This window comes from Hyla sarda, chromosome 2, assembly GCF_029499605.1.
Source record: "Hyla sarda isolate aHylSar1 chromosome 2, aHylSar1.hap1, whole genome shotgun sequence".
Taxonomy (NCBI): Eukaryota; Metazoa; Chordata; class Amphibia; order Anura; family Hylidae; genus Hyla; species Hyla sarda.
The window spans coordinates 457,904,707-457,928,865 of NC_079190.1; the positions used below are offsets into that span (position 1 = coordinate 457,904,707).

Below are 24,159 nucleotides of genomic sequence, written 5' to 3' on the forward strand. Positions count from 1 at the left end.
GTCTTCGAGCTGTGGTGAGAATGAAAAATGTTAGGGTATGCAGGATGGTGGATTCTAGGAGCATACCTGGAGAGACGGTTGGTCTCCTGGGCACACAAGATATCACATCCAAGATTCTGAGCCTCCCTCCAGAGATGGGATCTTTTGTGTGGTGCATTTAACCCATTCACATTCATGCCAGCAATCGTTATGACTAGAGATGAGCGAAGTTACAGTGATTTGATTCGTCACAAACTTCTCGGCTCGGCAGTTTCTGACTTTAGCTTGCATAAATTAGTTCAGCTTTCAGGTGCTCCGGTGGGCTGGAAACGGTGGATACAGTCCTAGGAGAGTCTCCAGCCCACCGGAGCACCTGAAAGCTGAACTAATTTATGCAGGCTAAAGTCTGCAACTGCCAAGCCGAGAAGTTTGTGACAAATTGAATCACTGTAACTTCGCTCATCTCTAGTTATGACCATATCACATAGATATAACACATGTTAGGATATGATACAGGATATGCAAAAAGGGGGACAGAACGCACCTCCCAGCCAGCATGCATCTATCTGATATTACAGGAGGACAAAGCACTAGGACATCAGACATAGAGAAAATGCCACTTGAACAGTTAAACGTATAACAAATACAAACATAGAATAGCATCTGAATGCAAAATTTAAGAACAGGAAGATCCATTGGAAAGGGGGTCATCCAACAGTAAGCAGGGGTCAGACAGAGTCGACTCTGAATCCATTGGCAATGGGCACACCACCAGAGCTCATGGTGTAACAGGAAAAAAGAAATATGAAATGACAAATAAGTGCTGTCAGAGTTATCAAGCAGTAGCCCAATCCTTGGCCATCGGGACCAGACAAGCTGGGAGCTGAGGTTTAGGGGCAGCAGCAGGTGCTATCTTCCAGAGTTTCAGCAGTTCCAAGCCTTCCTCAAGGGAGCATACATTGTGCAGGGTATCTTCACCCCTGACGAAGAGGCGCACAGGGAACCCCCACCGGTAGGCAATTTTTGCTAATTGAAGGGCAGAGGTAACTGGCAGTAAGTCTCTGTGAGCTTGCAATGTGGCAGCTGAGAGGTCAGAATAGACCTAGATGTGGTGGAATGGTGCAGGAAGCACATTGTTCTTTCTAGCGGTTTCCATCAGGCATTCTTTCACAGTGTAGAAATGTACATGGGCAAAAAAAACTCATGTCAAAGAGTCATCTAAATGTTTCGAGCGGGGGACCCTGTGGGTCCAATCAACTTCCAGTTCTTGGGGTGTGCAGTCAGGAAGAGCCTTTTTGGAGGGGGACGCAGATGTAGTTTGGAATGTCCACAGGGGCCACCACCTCAGGAACCCCTAACGTAACTTTGGTATTATGGCAGCTCCTATCTTATAGAACTGCCACCTTGGCTTTGAGTACTTGGATGTCATCCTCCATAGCTGTGTGGGAGTCTACAAGAGTATTGTGCGAGTCGGCAAACTCGCCAAATTTATTTTCCACATGGTCCAGTCGGTCCCCCATAGCATCTACAGTGGTCTGCAAGGGGTTAACCATTCTCTGCATGTCAGCTAGGAAGGTTTTGCGTAGGACCGATAGCATGTCCCTCATGGTGGTGTCAGTAAGGGACTGGTTCATAACAGGGATGGCTTGAAGGGGATCTTCCCCTGGATCAGGGTCTGTGTCATGTAAACCCCAGGTGGTTGTAGCTTGTTGGAGAGGAGCATAGGGTGGGTTGGAGGAGTGCGCTCCAGGACTGGAGATATGAGGCCTGGCATGCGCACCGGAGGACTCACCTGGTGATGAGCCGAGGCTCTGGCTGGGAGGACAGTTATCTGCATGAAGGAGCTGCGTTGCTGCCCGCAGAGATAAGTCCTGAGATTGTGGAGGAATGGATAGGCAGTGTAATGCCGTGTCCGATGAGTATCACCGTAGCTGTGGAGAAATGGAGATGACATCTTCCGTGAGGAAGGGAGGCCTCGTGGTTGGAGAGAGAGATGTAAGTGCAGCGCCGGTGCCATCTTAGATTGCAGCGGTGCGGGGAACAAAGCTGAATTTCTTCAGCATTCCGGCTCTCCCGCACTTCCTCCATTTGACTGGCATGTCAGGAAGGTAATAGGTCTCTGTAGGTGTTAGAACTAGAGCAGCACAGTCGCTTTGTTGGTCGCTTTATAGGGCTCAGGAGCGGATCTCACTCAGTGTGCGACCATAACACCATGGCAGCCAGGCCACGCCCCTCTTATTTTAGTTTTTAAAATTTTTTTAAAGTAATGAAATAAAACAAAATATCTAAAAATTTGGTATTCGTATTTGTACTGACACATAAAATAAAGATAACATACGAGTTCCTCCATACGACAAAGAGAAATGTTTGGGTCACATAATTGAGCAATATTGTTTTCCAATTCTAATTCATTATCGTAAAATTAAGGTAGACAGTAAAAAGTACAACTAATACTGTGCAGAGGAAAAGTTGCCCAGTTGCCCATAGCAACCAATCAGATTGCTTCTTTCATTTTGCAGAGGCCTTTTAAAAAATGAAAGTAGTGACCTGATTGGTTGCTATGAGCAACTGGGCAACTTTTCCTCTGCACAGGTTTTGATAAATCTCCCCCTATGGGTCTTAGGAGGTGAGGAAGAAAAAATTACAAGCAAAAAAAATCTAAATGGGGGGTCAAGAAGTAGTTAAAAAAATACTTCTAACCCCTAAACATCAACAAAAACTTCCACATAAAAAACAATGTATATGCAGACTTTTCCCTAATTTGCTATAGACATCAAAATAATATCTTGCTGCAGCATTTTTGAACTTAAAAAAACCCAATGCATATGCCATGAAATGGTGTTGGATTGTAGCCTTGGTGTCCTTAGTTTGCCCTCTACGGCAGCAGGTAAGAGGTGGGATCTGTGTGCTCACGAAGTAATCGCAATTTCACAATAATTTTCCACCTTTTGAAGGTAAAATCACGTGTTGCCTTTCAAGTAAATAAGAAAAGTGATGCGTTCACAAAAATAAAAATAATAAAAAAAGAGAACTTTCCAAGTAACTTCTACTCCTCTTAAAATGCTGCCGGTGCTGAGGTATTAAATGAAAAAGAAGTAGAAAATGTAGTGATTTGTAATTTCCCAGAAGATGCCAAAGAGCTCAGCAATGAATTTTGATGCACTTCAGCTGTCCGCCGCGCTAAATGATTTCACAAATCAAACATCACTTCTATTTCACTCCTGTAAAAATGAAACAATATATCTCTTTTTTTTTCATTTACATAAGTCAAAGAGAAGAAGAAACGGTAGAACTGAAAAGTCATGAACATATTAAATGAGAGCATAAGGGGCTTAAACGAGATAAAAGACCGGCTATGTACGAACCTATGGGCATGTACAAGCAATGAGATAGGGCTCTGCTCGGTCCTGGTTTACATTGATACAAATTAGAGATGAGTGAACTTACAGTAAATTCGTTTCGTCACAAACTTCTCGGGTCGGCAGTTGATGACTTTTCCTGCGTAAATTAGTTCAGCTTTCCGGTGCTCCGGTGGGCTGGAAAAGGTGAATATATTCCTAGGAAAGAGTCTTCTAGGACTGTATCCACCTTTTCCAGCCCACAGGAGCACCTGAAAGCTGAACTCATTTATGCAGGAAAAGTCATCAACTGCTGAGCCGAGAAGTTCGTGACAAATCAAATTTACTGTAAGTTCGCTCATCTCTAATACCAATGGAACAATAGAGATTATATGAGACGACACTTGTGTTTAAAAATCTTAAGCCTACAAGTACTTATCAGCTGCTGTATACTACAGAGGAAGTTGTGTAGTTCTTTTCAATCTGACCACAGTTCTCTCTGCTGACATCACTTTGCATCTTGAATTTTTATCGTGAATATCGCAAATTCGCGATTATTGCGAATATATTCGCTATATATTCGAAATTGTGAATATTCACTTTTTTTCCTGCATATGTGAATATTCACATATTCCTTCTTTTCACTTGTGGGCCAATTAGAATGATGCAAATACATTTGTCAGAGGTTATCAACAACATCCCTAGCAACCAATAGTAAAGTTGCCCACCCCCTCATTGGTGTCTTCCTCGAATATGCGAGTCTTCCCATATGAGAATATGTGAATATAACGAATATGCGAAATTCACGAATATAGGATGAATAGTCATCTATATATTCGCGAAATATCACGAATTCGAATATGGGCAATGCCGCTCATCACTAATTTCAATGAGGAAGTCAAAGTTTGCAATACTTTTGTGGAAACATTGTGGTTATGCATCAAAAACTTTAACTTCGAAATTTAAATATTCCTCTCTAAAATGGGCACCAAATCCCCAACAAAATCTGTCCTACAAAAATTGAAAAAACGTGGGTAAGTTCATGCCGATTTTTTTCTTTTTTTTTTTCTATCTATCTAGTAATGTACAGAAAATTGCATTGACACAGACCCCCCCCCCCCCCCCACACACACACACATACACGCACACACACACACATACACTCATATGGGCATACTATAGACTATTTCATGAAATCTACCAAGTTCTAAATTGTGGTTTTGTAAAATCTGATTCAATAAAATCAGTATGAATGAGGCCTAAACAATTTCTTAGGCGACATCAGTGCATAGTGGCTGAAAGTGACTTTTGCTTATTCCATATTCTCATCAATATACTAGGAGAGTAAAGAGAATAAAATAATAATATACTAAATAAAAGAGTTTCCAGCCTACAAGCCTTTTTATGCCACTTCCATGTGAATATGATAAAAAAAAAAAAGGGAAATTAAGTGAAATAGAAGTTCATAAAATGCAAGATAAATATCTGTAATGGAGTTCAGAGCAAGCAAACAGGGCGAGAACCCGGGTGTGAATGCGAGTTTATTCCTGAGTGCAGTAAGTGTTTAAAATCATTATGTTCATGAGAGCGATATTCACCAAAAGAAAGATAAATATGCCAAACATCGCAAACTCAATTTGTAGGTGAATGATTAATGTCATGGAAGGACGGCAATTACAAGAGTTTGGATGTTACCCAGGGGGTTCGAGTTGTCAAGGAAGCCGGAGGACATGTACAGTACATCTTCTCAATAAGGGAACAAAAGTTTAGAGAATCGGATTTCGACTCAATCTATGGTCGTAATTTACTATACAGTGGTCATTCAAGTTACAATATTATTTGGCTCCAGGAAGACCATTGTATGTTGAGATCATAACTCTATGGAAACCTAGTAATTGGTTCTGAAGCCCCAAAATGTCATGAAAAAAAATAGGAAAAAGTAATGATTAAACAAAAATAGGTAGATACTGTAACTAATACAGATAAAGCAAGTTCTTACATATAAAAGTAAGAAAGATCTGCTGGGAGCTGTAAATCACTCTCTATGTAGAGGACAGGAGCTTCTTCAGGGTTCTGTACAACACACAGGCCCACATTTATTATTTTAAGTGTAAGTGAAGCATTTTTTTACACCCTTTTTTGTGTGCTGGCGATGTGTAGGAGCACCAAATGTATTAAATGTTCACAGAGCATTTGATAAATTTTGTGCAGGTAAACATTTTCTGAAATTTCTCTCTTCACATACACCAAAAAGCTATGCCAGGTCTGGGATGGTGTAGTTTTAGACACTTTTCAGTGGCTTTGCGCCTTTTTTGCGCCTTTTTACAAAAAGGCACAGTTCATAAATTTCAGTCCACGGCATGCGCTGAATTGAAAAGCGTTTACTGCTACTCCAAAACATCTGGAATGACTAAAATATTCTACCACCAAAAAGCGTAAAATAACACACAGTGCGCCAAAATAGCGCCTTTTGTACGGAGAAAAAAAGGTGTAAACTCATTGATAAATGTCGGCCACAGTGTCTCAAAAAAGTAAAATGGAGCTGCCCTCACCTGGAGCAGCTATCCCTGGCACCAGGGGCGGATCCAGAGTCTAGTCTCGGGAGGGGCACTTAGAGTTATTTTTTTTAGAGTATTTTGTGTTGGCGGACAGAAAATAAGGTGTTGCTTAAGGTACTTACAATATTTAGTCTAAAGGGGCGACATGCCTTCTTTACCATAAGAACTGTGAATTTATGGAACAGTCTACCTCAGGAACTGGTCACAGCAGGAACAATTAATAGCTTTAAAACAGGGTTAGATACATTCCTGGAACAAAATAACATTAATGATTATGCTGAATTATAAAACTACACCCCTTCCCCTTATCCCCTTACACCCTTCCCTTCAATTCCCTGGTTGGACTTGATAGATGTTTGTCTTTTTTCAAACATACTAACTATGTAACTATGTAACTATTTAAATGTATCATACAGTCCTAACCTTGTTTAAGACCCATAGGCCATGTTCACACGTCAGAATTTCCAATGCGGAATTCGGCACGGGCAATCCGCTGTAGCAGAGTCCCGTTGAATTCAACAGGATTCTGCTGCACTGTGCTCACGGCAGAATATCCATGCCAGATGTTTCCAGCACGGAAATTCCATTTTCTGTCTCTGTAGAAAGAATGAACACGTTTATTCTTTCTGCAGACACCGCACGGAATGCTTAGCCATCTCGGAGACGGCTGTCCGCACACAGATTTTCCCTGCGGACAGATAGGATGCCTGCGCTGTAGCATGTTGTGAGGCCCACGCTCTAGCATGTTGTGATGCCCACGCTGTAGCATGTTGTGATGCTTGCACTGTAGCATGTTGTGATGCCCGCGCTGTAGCATGTTGTGATGCCCATGCTGTAGCATGTTGTGATGCCCGTGCTGTAGCATGTTGTGATGCCCGCGCTGTAGCATGTTGTGATGCCTGCGCTGTAGCATGTTGTGATGCTTACACTGTAGCATGTTGCTATGCCCGCGCTGTAGCATGTTGTGATGCCCGCGCTGTAGCATGTTGTGATGTCCGCGCTGTAGCATGTTGTGATGCCCGCGCTGTAGCATGTTGTGATGCTTGCACTGTAGCATGTTGTGATGCCCGCGCTGTAGCAGGTTGTGATGCCCATGCTGTAGCATGTTGTGATGCCCTCGCTGTAGCATGTTGTGATGCCCACGCTGTAGCATGTTGTGATGCTTACACTGTAGCATGTTGTTATGCCCGCGCTGTAGCATGTTGTGATGCTTGCACTGTAGCATGTTGTGATGCCCGCGCTGTAGCAGGTTGTGATGCCCGCGCTGTAGCATGTTGTGATGCTTGCACTGTAGCATGTTGTGATGCCCGCGCTGTAGCATGTTGTGATGCTTACACTGTAGCATGTTGTGATGCCTGCGCTGTAGCATGTTGTGATGCCCACGCTGTAGCATGTTGTGATGCCCACGCTGTAGCATGTTGTGATGCTTGCACTGTAGCATGTTGTGATGCCCGCACTGTAGCATGTTGTGATGCCCATGCTGTAGCATGTTGTGATGCCCGCGCTGTAGCATGTTGTGATGCCCGCGCTGTAGCATGTTGTGATGCCTGCGCTGTAGCATGTTGTGATGCTTACACTGTAGCATGTTGTTATGCCCGCGCTGTAGCATGTTGTGATGCCCGCGCTGTAGCAGGTTGTGATGCCCGCGCTGTAGCATGTTGTGATGCTTGCACTGTAGCATGTTGTGATGCCCGCGCTGTAGCAGGTTGTGATGCCCGCGCTGTAGCATGTTGTGATGCTTGCACTGTAGCATGTTGTGATGCCCGCGCTGTAGCATGTTGTGATGCCCGCTGTAGCATGTTGTGATGCCTGCGCTGTTGCATGTTGTGATGCTGGGAGGGGCACTTAGAGTTATTTTTTTCGAGTATTTTGTTTTGGCGGACAGAAAATAAGGTGTTGCTTAAGGTACTTACAATATTTAGTCTAAAGGGGCGACACGCCTTCTTTACCATAAGAACTGTGAATTTATGGAACAGTCTACCTCAGGAACTGGTCACAGCAGGAACAATTAATAGCTTTAAAACAGGGTTAGATACATTCCTGGAACAAAAGAACATTAATGATTATGCTGAATTATAAAACTACACCCCTTCCCCTTATCCCCTTACACCCTTCCCTTCAATTCCCTGGTTGGATTTGATAGACGTTTGTCTTTTTTCAAACATACTAACTATGTAACTATGTAACTATTTAAATGTATCATACAGTCCTAACCTTGTTTAAGACCCATAGGCCATGTTCACACGTCAGAATTTCCAATGCGGAATTCGGCACGGGCAATCCGCTGTAGCAGAGTCCCGTTGAATTCAACAGGATTCTGCTGCACTGTGCTCACGGCAGAATATCCATGCCAGATGTTTCCAGCACGGAAATTCCATTTTCTGTCTCTGTAGAAAGAATGAACACGTTTATTCTTTCTGCAGACACCGCACGGAATGCTTAGCCATCTCGGAGACGGCTGTCCGCACACAGATTTTCCCTGCGGACAGATAGGATGCCTGCGCTGTAGCATGTTGTGAGGCCCACGCTCTAGCATGTTGTGATGCCCACGCTGTAGCATGTTGTGATGCTTGCACTGTAGCATGTTGTGATGCCCGCGCTGTAGCATGTTGTGATGCCCATGCTGTAGCATGTTGTGATGCCCGTGCTGTAGCATGTTGTGATGCCCGCGCTGTAGCATGTTGTGATGCCTGCGCTGTAGCATGTTGTGATGCTTACACTGTAGCATGTTGCTATGCCCGCGCTGTAGCATGTTGTGATGCCTGCGCTGTAGCATGTTGTGATGCCCACGCTCTAGCATGTTGTGATGCCCACGCTGTAGCATGTTGTGATGCTTGCACTGTAGCATGTTGTGATGCCTGCGCTGTAGCATTTTGTGATGCCCATGCTGTAGCATGTTGTGATGCCCGCGCTGTAGCATGTTGTGATGCCCGCGCTGTAGCATGTTGTGATGCCTGCGCTGTAGCATGTTGTGATGCTTACACTGTAGCATGTTGTTATGCCCGCGCTGTAGCATGTTGTGATGCCCGCGCTGTAGCAGGTTGTGATGCCCGTGCTGTAGCATGTTGTGATGCCCGCGCTGTAGCATGTTGTGATGCTTGCACTGTAGCATGTTGTGATGCCCGCGCTGTAGCATGTTGTGATGCCCATGCTGTAGCATGTTGTGATGCCCGCGCTGTAGCATGTTGTGATGCCCGCGCTGTAGCATGTTGTGATACCTGCGCTGTAGCATGTTGTGATGCTTACACTGTAGCATGTTGTTATGCCCGCGCTGTAGCATATTGTGATGCCCGCGCTGTAGCATGTTGTGATGCTTGCACTGTAGCATGTTGTGATGCCAGCGCTGTAGCATGTTGTGATGCTTGCACTGTAGCATGTTGTGATGCCCGCACTGTAGCAGGTTGTGATGCCCGCGCTGTAGCATGTTGTGATGCTTGCACTGTAGCATGTTGTGATGCCCGCGCTGTAGCATGTTGTGATGGCCGCGCTGTAGCATGTTGTGATGCCTGCGCTGTTGCATGTTGTGATGCCCATGCTGTAGCATGTTGTGATGCCCTCGCTGTAGCATGTTGTGATGCTTGCACTGTAGCATGTTGTGATGCCCGCGCTGTAGCATGTTGTGATGCCTGCGGTGTAGCATGTTGTGATGCCCGTGCTGTAGCATGTTGTGATGCCCGCGCTGTAGCATGTTGTGATGCCCGCGCTGTAGCATGTTGTGATGCCCGCACTGTAGCATGTTGTGATGCCCGCGCTGTAGAATGTTGCAAAAAATTATTTCCAGTATAATAATCAAATATACCAATTGCCACAGAATGGGAAAGTGCTAAAGAAGTTTTTACCTTTTAAAACTACAGCTCCCAGTATGACCTTAATTATGTGGTAAGGTTATGCTGGGAGTTGTTGTTTCACCCATCATTACGGCAGAACTTACAAGTGACTCCATCTCTGATAGGACATAATGAGGAGAATACAGAATGATATCAGTGACAACAGGTATCGTCTTCTCTATAGTGAGGAGAATACACAATGATATCAGTGATTACAGGTGACGTCTTCTCTATAGTGAGGAGAATACACAATGATATCAGTGACTACAGGTGATGTCTTCTCTATAGTGAGTAGAATACAGAATGATATCAGTGACTACAGGTGACGTCTTCTCTATAGTCTTTCCTTATCTAATTCAGATGGTACATACCACCGGGACTTGTTCCAGCTAAATGTTCTCTCAGCAGAACTTGATGGTTCCTCACTATGTCCGCGGATTCTGATCCTCTATGAAAACAATAATCATTATAATACTGCCAAACACTGTATCCTTTAAGAATATAATACTGGCACACACCGTACAATCTGAATATGATACTACTACACACTGTACCCTCTGAATATAATACCGCCACACACCGTACCCTCTGTATATAAAACCGCCACACACCGTAACCTCTTAATATAAAACCACCACACACCGTACCCTCTGTATATAAAACCGCCACACACCTTAACCTCTGAATATAAAAGCGCCACACACCGTAATCTCTGAATATAAAACCGCCACACACCATAACCTCTGAATATAAAACCACCACACACCGTATCCTCTGTATATAAAACCGCCACACACCGTAACATCTGAATATATTACTACAACACACTGAACCCTCCGAATATAATACTACCACATACTGTGCTTTCTGAATATTACCTTGCCATGCATCCTCTGAATACAATACCGTAATGTATTGTGGCCCATAAAAACCATACTACCCCAAAAATTCCTTATAATACACACTATGTATAATTGTCTTTAGACTGTTTTTTGTGTCTAAAAATGGTGCATTATATGAGAGGGGCATTAAATGTGAGGGGCACATGTCAGGGGGCATCATATGTGGGGGCACATGACAGGGGCATTATATGTGGGGGGGTACATGAGAGGGGGCATTATATGTGAGGGGCACATGACAGGGGGCATTATATGTGAGGGGCATGGGACAGGGGGTATTATAAGTGATGGGCACGTGACTTTGGGTATTATAAGTAAGCTGCAAATGTCAGGGGGGCATTATATGTGCATTATATGGGCACATGACAGGGGGGCCCCTGTCATGTGCCCCCACATATAATGCCCCCTGACATGTTCCCCTCACATATTGTTACGCCGAGCGCTCCGGGTCCCCGCTCCTCCCCGGAGCGCTCGCCACATCCTCGCTACTGCAGCGCCCCGGTCAGATCCACTGACCGGGTGCGCTGCGATACCGCCTCCAGCCGGGATGCGATTCGCGATGCGGGTGGCGCCCGCTCGCGATGCGCACCCCGGCTCCCGTACCTGACTCGCTCTCCGTCGGTCCTGTCCCGGCGCGCGCGGCCCCGCTCCCTAGGGCGCGCGCGCGCCGGGTCTCTGCAATTTAAAGGGCCACTGCGCCGCTGATTGGCGCAGTTGGTCTAATTAGTGTGTTCACCTGTGCACTCCCTATGTATACCTCACTTCCCCTGCACTCCCTCGCCGGATCTTGTTGTCATCGTGCCAGTGAAAGCGTTCCCTTGTGTGTTCCTAGCCTGTGTTCCAGACCTCCTGCCGTTGCCCCTGACTACGATCCTTGCTGCCTGCCCCGACCTTCTGCTACGTCCGACCTTGCTCTTGTCTACTCCCTTGTACCGCGCCTATCTTCAGCAGTCAGAGAGGTTGAGCCGTTGCTAGTGGATACGACCTGGTTACTACCGCCGCTGCAAGACCATCCCGCTTTGCGGCGGGCTCTGGTGAAAACCAGTAGTAACTTAGAACCGGTCCACTAGCACGGTCCACGCCAATCCCTCTCTGGCACAGAGGATCCACCTTCTGCCAGCCGAATCGTGACAGTAGATCCGGCCATGGATCCCGCTGAAGTTCCACTGCCAGTTGTCGCCGACCTCACCACGGTGGTCGCCCAGCAGTCGCAACAGATAGCGCAACAAGGCCACCAGCTGTCTCAACTGACCGTGATGCTACAGCAGCTACTACCACAGCTTCAGCAATCATCTCCTCCGCCAGCTCCTGTCCCTTCTCCGCAGCGAGTGGCCGCTTCAGGCCTACGACTTTCCTTGCCGGATAAATTTGATGGGGACTCTAAGTTTTGCCGTGGCTTTCTTTCACAATGTTCCCTGCACTTGGAGATGATGTCGGACCAGTTTCCTACTGAAAGGTCTAAGGTGGCTTTCGTAGTCAGCCTTCTGTCTGGGAAAGCTCTGTCATGGGCCACACCGCTCTGGGACCGCAATGACCCCGTCACTGCCTCTGTACACTCCTTCTTCTCGGAAATTCGAAGTGTCTTTGAGGAACCTGCCCGAGCCTCTTCTGCTGAGACTGCCCTGCTGAACCTGGTCCAGGATAATTCTTCCGTTGGCAAGTACGCCATCCAATTCCGTACTCTTGCTTCCGAATTATCCTGGAATAATGAGGCCCTCTGCGCGACCTTTAAAAAAGGCCTATCCAGCAACATTAAAGATGTTCTGGCCGCACGAGAAATTCCTGCTAACCTACATGAACTCATTCATCTTGCCACTCGCATTGACATGCGTTTTTCCGAAAGGCGTCAGGAGCTCCGCCAGGATATGGACTTTGTTCGCACGAGGCGTTTTTTCTCCCCGGCTCCTCTCTCCTCTGGTCCTCTGCAATCCGTTCCTGTGCCTCCCGCCGTGGAGGCTATGCAAGTTGACCGGTCTCGCTTGACACCTCAAGAGAGGACACGACGCCGCATGGAGAATCTTTGCCTGTACTGTGCCGGTACCGAACACTTCCTGAAGGATTGTCCTATCCGTCCTCCCCGCCTGGAAAGACGTACGCTGACTCCGCACAAAGGTGACACAGTTCTTGATGTCAACTCTGCTTCTCCACGCCTTACTGTGCTTGTGCGGATATCTGCCTCTACCTTCTCCTTCTCTACTAAGGCCTTCTTGGATTCCGTATCTGCAGGAAATTTTATTTTGGCCTCTCTCATCAACAGGTTCAACATCCCTGTGACCAGTCTCGCCAGACCCCTCTACATCAATTGTGTTAACAATGAAAGATTGGACTGTGCCGTGCGTTACCGCACGGAACCCCTCCTAATGTGCATCGGACCTCATCACGAAAAAATTGAGTTTTTGGTCCTCTCCAATTGCACTTCCGAAATTCTCCTTGGACTACCGTGGCTTCAACGCCATTCCCCAACCCTTGATTGGTCCACAGGAGAGATCAAGAGCTGGGGTACTTCTTGTTTCAAGGACTGTCTTAAACCGGTTCCCAGTACTCCCTGCCGTGACCCTGTGGTTCCTCCTGTAACCAGTCTCCCTAAGGCTTATATGGACTATGCTGACGTATTTTGCAAAAAGCAAGCTGAGACTTTACCCCCTCACAGGCCTTTTGACTGTCCTATTGACCTCCTCCCGGGCACTACTCCACCCCGGGGCAGAATTTACCCTCTGTCCGCCCCAGAGACTCTTGCTATGTCTGAATACATCCAGGAAAATTTAAAAAAGGGGTTTATCCGCAAATCCTCCTCTCCTGCTGGAGCTGGATTTTTCTTTGTGTCCAAAAAAGATGGCTCCCTACGTCCTTGCATTGATTACCGCGGACTTAATAAAATCACGGTAAAGAACCGCTAACCCCTACCTCTTATCTCTGAACTCTTTGATCGCCTTCAAGGTGCCCACATCTTTACCAAACTGGACTTAAGAGGTGCATATAATCTCAGCCGCATCAGGGAGGGGGACGAATGGAAAACTGCATTTAACACCAGAGATGGACACTTTGAGTATCTGGTCATGCCCTTTGGCCTGTGCAACGCCCCTGCCGTCTTCCAAGACTTTGTTAATGAAATTTTTCGTGATCTCTTATATTCCTGTGTTGTTGTGTATCTGGACGATATTCTGATTTTTTCTGCCAACTTAGAAGAACATCGCCAGCATGTCCGCATGGTTCTTCAGAGACTTCGAGACAATCAACTTTATGCCAAAATGGAGAAATGTCTGTTTGAATGTCAATCTCTTCCTTTCCTAGGATACTTGGTCTCTGGCCAGGGACTACAAATGGACCCAGATAAACTCTCTGCCGTCTTAGATTGGCCACGCCCCTCCGGACTCCGTGCTATCCAACGTTTTTTGGGGTTCACCAATTATTACAGACAATTTATTCCACATTTTTCCACTATTGTGGCTCCTATCGTGGCTTTAACCAAGAAGTATGCCAATCCTAAGTCCTGGTCTCCTCAAGCGGAAGACGCATTTAAACGGCTCAAGTCTGCCTTTTCTTCTGCTCCCGTGCTCTCCAGACCTGACCCATCTAAACCCTTCCTATTGGAGGTTGATGCCTCCTCAGTGGGAGCTGGAGCGGTCCTTCTACAAAAAAATTCTTCCGGGCATGCTGTTACTTGTGGTTTTTTTTCTAGGACCTTCTCTCCGGCGGAGAGGAACTACTCCATCGGGGATCGAGAACTACTGGCCATTAAATTGGCACTTGAGGAATGGAGGCATCTGCTGGAGGGATCAAAATTTCCAGTTATCATTTTCACCGATCACAAGAATCTCTCCTATCTCCAGTCTGCCCAACGGCTGAATCCTCGCCAGGCCAGGTGGTCGTTGTTCTTTGCCCGTTTTAACTTTGAAATTCATTTTCGCCCTGCCGACAAGAACATTAGGGCCGATGCTCTCTCTCGTTCCTCGGATGCCTCGGAAGTAGAGGTCTCTCCGCAACACATCATTCCTCCTGACTGTCTGATCTCCTCTTCTCCAGCCTCCATCAGGCAAACTCCTCCAGGGAAGACCTTTGTTTCTCCACGCCAGCGTCTCGGGATTCTCAAATGGGGACACTCCTCCCACCTCGCAGGCCATGCGGGCATCAAAAAGTCCTTGCAACTCATCTCTCGTTTCTATTGGTGGCCGACTCTGGAAACAGATGTTGTTGATTTTGTGCGGGCCTGTACTGTCTGTGCCCGGGATAAGACTCCTCGCCAGAAGCCTGCTGGTCTCCTTCACCCTCTGCCTGTCCCCGAACAGCCTTGGTCTCTGATTGGTATGGACTTTATTACAGACCTACCCCCATCCCGTGGCAACACTGTTGTTTGGGTGGTCGTTGATCGATTTTCCAAGATGGCACATTTTATTCCTCTTCCTGGTCTTCCTTCAGCGCCTCAGTTGGCAAAACAATTTTTTGTACACATTTTTCGTCTTCACGGTTTGCCCACGCAGATTGTCTCGGATAGAGGTGTCCAATTCGTGTCAAAATTCTGGAGGGCTCTCTGTAAACAACTCAAGATTAAATTAAACTTCTCTTCTGCTTATCATCCTCAATCCAATGGGCAAGTAGAAAGAATTAACCAGGTCCTGGGTGACTATTTACGGCATTTTGTTTCCTCCCGCCAGGATGACTGGACAGATCTTCTACCTTGGGCCGAATTCTCGTACAACTTTAGAGTCTCTGAATCTTCTGCTAAATCCCCATTTTTCGTGGTGTACGGCCGTCACCCTCTTCCCCCCCTCCCTATTCCCTTGTCCTCTGGTTTGCCCGCTGTAGATGAAGTGACTCGTGATCTTTCCACCATATGGAAAGAGACCCAAAATTCTCTTTTACAGGCTTCATCTCGCATGAAAAAGTTTGCCGATAAGAAAAGAAGAGCTCCCCCCATTTTTGCTCCCGGAGACAAGGTATGGCTCTCCGCTAAATATGTCCGCTTTCGTGTCCCCAGTTACAAACTGGGACCACGCTATCTTGGTCCTTTCAAAGTCTTGTGCCAAATTAATCCTGTCTCTTACAAACTTCTTCTTCCTCCTTCTCTTCGTATTCCCAATGCCTTTCATGTCTCTCTCCTTAAACCACTCATCATCAACCGTTTCTCTCCCAAAATTGTTTCTCCCACTCCTGTTTCCGATTCTTCTGACATCTTCTCAGTTAAGGAGATACTGGCCTCCAAGACGGTCAGAGGGAAAAAAATTTTTTTAGTCGATTGGGAGGGCTGTGGTCCTGAAGAGAGATCCTGGGAACCTGAGGACAACATCCTAGACAAAAGTCTGGTCCTCAGGTTCTCAGGCCCCAAGAAGAGGGGGAGACCCAAGGGGGGGGTACTGTTACGCCGAGCGCTCCGGGTCCCCGCTCCTCCCCGGAGCGCTCGCCACATCCTCGCTACTGCAGCGCCCCGGTCAGATCCACTAACCGGGTGCGCTGCGATACCGCCTCCAGCCGGGATGCGATTCGCGATGCGGGTGGCGCCCGCTCGCGATGCGCACCCCGGCTCCCGTACCTGACTCGCTCTCCGTCGGTCCTGTCCCGGCGCGCGCGGCCCCGCTCCCTAGGGCGCGCGCGCGCCGGGTCTCTGCGATTTAAAGGGCCACTGCGCCGCTGATTGGCGCAGTTGGTCTAATTAGTGTGTTCACCTGTGCACTCCCTATGTATACCTCACTTCCCCTGCACTCCCTCGCCGGATCTTGTTGCCATTGTGCCAGTGAAAGCGTTCCCTTGTGTGTTCCTAGCCTGTGTTCCAGACCTCCTGCCGTTGCCCCTGACTACGATCCTTGCTGCCTGCCCCGACCTTCTGCTACGTCCGACCTTGCTCTTGTCTACTCCCTTGTACCGCGCCTATCTTCAGCAGTCAGAGAGGTTGAGCCGTTGCTAGTGGATATGACCTGGTTACTACCGCCGCTGCAAGACCATCCCGCTTTGCGGCGGGCTCTGGTGAAAACCAGTAGTAACTTAGAACCGGTCCACTAGCACGGTCCACGCCAATCCCTCTCTGGCACAGAGGATCCACCTTCTGCCAGCCGAATCGTGACACATATAATGCCCCCGTCATGTGCCCCCACATATAATGCCCCCCTGACATGTGACCCTGACTTATAATTTCCCCTGTCCTGTGCCCCTCACATATAATGCCCCATGTCCTGTGCCCCTCACCTATAATGCCCCCCTGACATGTGCCCCTCACATATAATGCCCCCTGAGGGGGCAGGACAGGGGGCATTATATGTGAGGGGCACATGTCAGGGGGGCATTATATGTGAGAGGCACAGGACATGGGGTATTATATATGAGGGGCACATGACAGGGGGGGGGGGTCCTGTCATGTTCCCCCACCTATAATGCCCCCCTGACATGTGCCCCTCACTTATAATTTGCCCCTCTCGCTTATAATTTGCTCCACCACCCCTTTCTCACGCCCGTCACCTTTCTCCCACGCCACGACTGCTCCATTCCTGCAGTCAGTGAGAGCCGCGGGGACATGATCTCCGGGTGCCGGCACGATGATGTGACGTCTCTCACTGACTGCAGGAATGGAGCAGTCGGAGCGTGGGAGAAAGGTGACGAGCGTGAGAAAGGGGTGGTGGAGCGGGACAGCCGACAGCTCCCACTTCACCATGCTATAGTGCAGGAGGAGGGGTAACAATCTCGGGGGGGGGGGGGCAATTGCCCCGTTGCCCCCCCCCTGGATACGCTACTGCCTGGCACATGTAAAGAGTAGTACAGAACATGTAGTACCCTCTGTACTGTAGGGAGGCACTACCAGACAGCCAGGCAGTGCATGCACTTCAGGAATACAGGGTTTTACCAGTGAAATTTCCATTCTGATTGGTCAGTTCCTTCGGGTATTGATACGTTTTACAGATCTGGACTGTCCGTAGCATTATATGGTTTCAGGTTACAATGGTCCAGAAAAGACCACTGTATGTTGAAAATATTGTAAGCTGAAGGATCACTGTATATGTATTACACTAGCAAAAAACCTTGTTAATTTCTGTGTAGTTCCTCCCCTACTACTCTTACTCAATAGGGTCCTTATTTTTATTTGTTAAAACAGTGGCGCACAGTGACTTCACATGGGTGGCATTCGGACCAGAAAAAGCTTGAATACCGAGTGAAACAGATTCTGTCGCCTGACAGTGAATACCCCCCACTGTGATCCTTTCTCCCCCTCTGCACAATGTTTTATATGTGAGTATATAATAAAGAAGCAACCCTGAAAAAGAAGCACTGGTGAGTTTGCCGACTTTTTTCATCTTCTCCTTATACCTTAAAGATTGAAGTTTTATCTGGACTTTCTGGCTGGAATATTGTTTTTTTATTTTTTATTCTACAAGTGTCAGGTGATGGGTGGGATTATACAGTCAGGGGGTGAGAATGTTGTATAATGAGGGGCGTTTCTGCCTAATACATACCCCGGATTGTATAATCCCGCCCATCACCTGATATTCATTTCCAATAATAAAATTACATTCACATCCATCTGACTGATTTCCTGATTTGTCAGACAAAATGAAACTGTAAAAAGGTGTGTGATCAGGGCACCCTAATCTATTTAATTATTATCTAACGATAATGCAGTCTCATATTTTAAGGGTTGGCCACATGTTCTCTTATAGGGTAGGGTCACACGTAACAGATCCGCAGCGTATTGTATACTGCGGATCCGCCGGTGACCCGGCCCATATTGTGCCTCCTGCTGTTGCGGAACCTACCTGCCCCGCCCCTTTTCCTGCACACCCCGCCCCCTGACCTGCTTACAGCGGCAATCTGTGGCTCCAAGTAGCAGTGTATTTGCAATGTCTGAGTACACTGCGCATGCACATTGCAGCTTATATGGGATGTCTGAGTGCACTCGGCAACTTTCAGGCCCCAGTGTGGCTGCTCGGAGCAGTGGATTGCCGCTGCGAACAGGCCAGGGGGCAAGCAGGGAAGGGGGCTTGGAGGGTGGGTTCCGCAACAGCAGGAGGCACAATATGGGTCGGGTCATCGGCGGATAAAATACACTGCCGATCCATTGCGTGTGAACCTACCCTAAAGGGGTTTTCCGGACATACATGTTTTTACACTGGAATGGGGTTGCTTTTGAAATAAAGACAAACCATACTCACCTGCCCCGATCCCGTGCAGCTTTTGTTCTTCCCGATCCCTGCTCCTCTCTGCTCCTATTTGGCAAAGCGGTCATTTTATGCAGGAATAAAACTCAATTGGGGGGGGGGGGGCTACAGAGAGCAGCAGGTACTGGAAGCCATGAAAACAGCATTTGCAAGGGATCAGCGCAGGTAAGTACAGTTTGTTCTTTATTTTTAAAGCACTCACACTACAGTGTAAAAGCTAGTGAATGCCCCAGAAAACTCCTTTAACTCAGGAAGAAGATTTATTTTACAAATATAATATAAAAGAAAGATTTAATTCCCTATCCTAGCCTAAATTTCCTAGCAAAGGCATTGAGGCTTTTTAACACACCCATGACCCCCATCCCTCCATCAGCCACTGTTGCAGCCAACAAAGCAGCATTGCTGACTAATTGTAGGATAAAGAGTGGGAGAAATGAGCAGGAGCATGTGTCACTCCATAGACTGCAGTGCTCTACACTGGTGGCCCCATAGACTTACATTGTAGCCAAATGATAGAGATCCCTGAGAGCAAGAAGTGAAGCATGTTACCGTGCACTTCTCCCTGCTCATTTTCCTGGTCGGTGGGGGTCTTAGTGTTTCTGTGACAGGGACACTTTAAATGTTTATCTTTTTGACTTGGGCAATAGATTAGCATTTTCAAACTTTCTACATTGAAGTGTATATTACACCCCAAATGAATGTTTTTCCATCATCTGTTGCAATTTAGATCTTAAAACTGATTATCGATTATCCTGTGTCAGATTTATCATGTGATAACATTTAAATTAAGTATTCAAGCAAATACACTGCTCAAAAAAATTGCTAGAGATAGAGAAAGAGAAAGGTAACACATCCTAGATGTGAATGAATGAACTAATGGTATGAAATACTTTCGTCTTTACATAGTTGAATGTGCTGACAACAAAATCACACAAAAATTATCAATGGATATCTAATTTATCAAGGAGGTCTGGATATGGAGTTAACACTCAAAATCAAAGTGGAAAACCACACTACAGGCTGATCCAACTTTGATGCTGTCACGATCCCGGCTGGCAGGAGGTGGATCCTCTGTGCCAGAGAGGGATTGGCGTGGACCGTGCTAGTGGATCGGTTCTAAGTCACTACTGGTTTTCACCAGAGCCCGCCGCAAAGCGGGATGGTCTTGCTGCGGCGGTAGTGACCAGGTCGTATCCACTAGCAACGGCTCAACCTCTCTGACTGCTGAAGATAGGCGCGGTACAAGGGAGTAGACAGAAGCAAGGTCGGACGTAGCAGAAGGTCGGGGCAGGCAGCAAGGATCGTAGTCGGGGGCAACGGCAGGAGGTCTGGAACACAGGCTAGGAACACACAAGGAAACGCTTTCACTGGCACAATGGCAACAAGATCCGGCGAGGGAGTGAAGGGGAAGTGAAGTATAAATAGGGAGTGCACAGGTGAACACACTAATTGGAACCACTGCGCCAATCAGCGACGCAGTGGCCCTTTAAATCGCAGAGACCCGGCGCGCGCGCACCCTAGGGAGCGGGGCCGCGCGCGCCGGGACAGGACAGACGGAGAGCGAGTCAGGTACGGGAGCCGGGGTGCGCATCGCGAGCGGGCACTACCCGCATCGCGAATCGCATCCCGGCTGGAGACGGTATCGCAGCGCACCGGGTCAGTGGAGCTGCCCGGAGCGCTGCGGTAGCGAGAGAGAAGCGAGCGCTCCGGGGAGGAGCGGGGACCCGGAGCGCTCGGCGTAACAGTACCCCCCCCCTTGGGTCTCCCCCTCTTCTTAGAGCCTGAGAACCTGAGGAGCAGACTTTTGTCTAGGATGTTGTCCTCAGGTTCCCAGGATCTCTCTTCAGGTCCACAGCCCTCCCAATCCACCAAAAAGAACTTTTTTCCTCTGATCGTCTTGGAGGCCAGTATCTCTTTCACCGAGAAGACGTCAGAAGAACCGGAGACAGGAGTGGGAGAAACTAACTTGGGAGAGAAACGGTTGATGATGAGTGGTTTAAGAAGAGAGACATGAAAGGCATTAGGAATACGGAGAGAAGGAGGAAGAAGAAGTTTGTAAGAGACAGGATTAATTTGGCACAAGACTTTGAAAGGACCAAGATAGCGTGGACCCAGTTTGTAACTGGGGACACGAAAGCGGACATATTTAGCGGAGAGCCATACCTTGTCTCCGGGAGCAAAAATGGGGGGAGCTCTTCTTTTCTTATCGGCAAACTTTTTCATGCGAGATGAAGCCTGTAAAAGAGAATCTTGGGTCTCTTTCCATATGATGGAAAGATCACGAGTCACTTCATCTACAGCAGGCAAACCAGAGGGCAAGGGAGTAGGGAGGGGGGGAAGAGGGTGACGGCCGTACACCACGAAAAATGGGGATTTGGAGGAAGATTCAGAGACTCTAAAGTTATACGAGAATTCGGCCCATGGTAGAAGATCTGCCCAATCATCCTGGCGGGAGGAAACAAAATGTCGTAAATAATCACCCAAGACCTGGTTAATTCTTTCCACTTGTCCATTGGATTGAGGATGATACGCAGAAGAAAAGTTTAATTTAATCTTGAGTTGTTTACAGAGAGCCCTCCAGAATTTTGACACGAATTGGACGCCTCTATCCGAGACTATCTGTGTGGGCAACCCGTGAAGACGAAAAATATGTACAAAAAATTGTTTAGCCAACTGAGGCGCTGAAGGAAGACCAGGAAGAGGGATGAAATGTGCCATCTTGGAGAATCGATCAATGACCACCCAAACAACAGTGTTGCCACGGGATGGGGGTAGGTCTGTAATAAAATCCATACCAATCAGAGACCAAGGCTGTTCGGGGACAGGCAGAGGATGAAGAAAACCAGCGGGCTTCTGGCGAGGAGTCTTATCCCGGGCACAGACAGTGCAGGCTCGCACAAAGTCCACGACATCCGTCTCCAGAGTCGGCCACCAATAGAAGCGAGAGATGAGTTGCACAGATTTCTTGATGCCTACATGACCTGCGAGATGGGAGGAGTGACCCCATTTGAGGATTCCGAGGCGTTGGCGTGGAGAGACGAAGGTCTTTCCTGGAGGAGTTTGCCTGATGGAGACTGGAGAAGTGGAAATCAGGCAGTCAGGAGGAATGATGTGTTGTGGAGAGAGTTCAACTTCCGAGGCATCCGAGGAACGAGAGAGAGCATCGGCCCTAATGTTCTTATCGGCAGGCCGAAAGTGAATTTCAAAATTAAATCGGGCAAAGAACAGAGACCACCTGGCCTGGCGAGGATTCAGCCGTTGGGCAGACTGGAGATAGGAGAGGTTCTTGTGATCGGTGTAAATAATAACTGGAAATCTTGATCCCTCCAGCAGATGCCTCCATTCCTCAAGTGCTAATTTAATGGCTAGAAGCTCTCGATCCCCGATGGAGTAGTTTCTCTCCGCCGGAGAGAAGGTCCTAGAAAAAAAACCACAAGTAACAGCATGCCCGGAAGAATTTTTCTGTAGAAGGACCGCTCCAGCTCCTACAGAGGAGGCATCAACCTCCAATAGGAAGGGTTTAGAAGGGTCAGGTCTGGAGAGCACGGGAGCCGAAGAAAAGGCAGACTTGAGCCGTTTAAAGGCGTCTTCCGCTTGAGGAGGCCAAGACTTGGGATTGGCATTTTTTTTGGTTAAAGCCACGATAGGGGCCACAACGGTAGAAAAATGTGGAATAAATTGCCTGTAATAATTGGCGAACCCCAAAAAACGTTGGATAGCACGGAGTCCGGAGGGGCGTGGCCAATCTAAGACGGCAGAGAGTTTGTCTGAATCCATTTGTAGTCCCTGGCCAGAGACCAAGTATCCTAGGAAAGGAAGAGATTGGCATTCAAACAGACATTTCTCTATCTTGGCATAAAGTTGATTGTCACGAAGTCTCTGAAGAACCATACGGACATGCTGGCGGTGTTCTTCTAGATTGGCAGAAAAAATCAGGATATCGTCCAGATATACAACAACACAGGAGTATAAGAGATCACGAAAAATTTCATTAACAAAGTCTTGGAAGACGGCAGGGGCGTTGCACAGGCCAAAGGGCATGACCAGATACTCAAAGTGTCCATCTCTAGTGTTAAATGCCGTTTTCCATTCATCCCCCTCTCTGATGCGGATGAGATTATAAGCACCTCTTAAGTCCAGTTTAGTAAAGATGTGGGCACCTTGGAGGCGATCAAAGAGTTCAGAGATGAGGGGTAGGGGGTAGCGGTTCTTTACCGTGATTTTATTAAGACCGCGGTAGTCAATGCAAGGACGTAGAGAGCCATCTTTTTTGGACACAAAGAAAAATCCGGCTCCGGCAGGAGAGGAGGATTTACGGATAAAGCCTTTTTTTAAATTTTCCTGGATGTACTCCGACATAGCAAGAGTCTCTGGGGCGGACAGAGGATAGATTCTGCCCCGGGGTGGAGTAGTGCCCGGGAGGAGGTCAATAGGACAATCATAAGGCCTGTGAGGAGGTAGAGTCTCAGCTTGTTTTTTGCAAAAAACATCCGCAAAGTCCATATAGGCCTTAGGGAGACCGGTTACAGGGGGAACCACAGAGTCACGGCAAGGGGTACTGGGAACCGGCTTTAGGCAGTCCTTGAAACAAGAGGGCCCCCAACTCTTGATCTCCCCAGTGGACCAATCCAGGGTTGGGGAATGGAGTTGAAGCCAGGGTAGTCCAAGGAGGATTTCGGAAGTGCAATTGGGGAGGACCAAAAATTCAATCTTCTCGTGATGAGGTCCGATGCACATTAGAAGGGGCTCCGTGCGGAAACGTATGGTACAGTCCAATCTTTCATTGTTTACACAATTGATGTAGAGGGGTCTGGCGAGACTGGTCACTGGGATGTTGAACCTATTGACGAGAGAGGCCAAAATAAAATTTCCTGCAGATCCGGAATCCAAGAAGGCCATAGTAGAGAAGGATAAGGCAGAGGCAGATATCCGCACAGGCACAGTAAGACGTGGAGAAGCAGAGTAGACATCAAGGACTGTCTCACCTTTGTGCGGAGTCAGCGTACGTCTTTCCAGGCGGGGAGGACGGATAGGACAATCCTTCAGGAAGTGTTCGGTACTGGCACAGTACAAGCAGAGATTCTCCATGCGGCGTCGTGTCCTCTCTTGAGGTGTCAGGCGAGACCGGTCGACCTGCAAATCCTCCACGGCGGGAGGCACAGGAACGGATTGCAGGGGACCAGAGGAGAGAGGAGCCGGGGAGAAAAAACGCCTTGTGCGAACAAAGTCCATATCCTGGCGGAGCTCCTGACGCCTTTCGGAAAAACGCATGTCAATGCGAGTGGCAAGATGGATGAGTTCATGTAGGTTAGCAGGGATTTCTCGTGCGGCCAGAACATCTTTAATGTTGCTGGATAGGCCTTTTTTAAAGGTCGCGCAGAGGGCCTCATTATTCCAGGATAATTCTGAAGCAAGAGTAC

At 47.7% G+C, this 24,159-nt stretch overlaps 1 long non-coding RNA gene across 1 annotated transcript in view; it reads left to right on the forward strand.

Moving 5' to 3' along the window:
* Positions 1-24,159, forward strand: part of LOC130358057 (uncharacterized) — an 80,821-nt gene that overhangs the window by 16,300 nt on the left and 40,362 nt on the right. Inside the window, exon 2 of the long non-coding RNA XR_008889389.1 lies at positions 17,680-17,855. This is a non-coding gene — a long non-coding RNA (uncharacterized LOC130358057). The remainder of the gene's footprint in view (positions 1-17,679; positions 17,856-24,159) is intronic.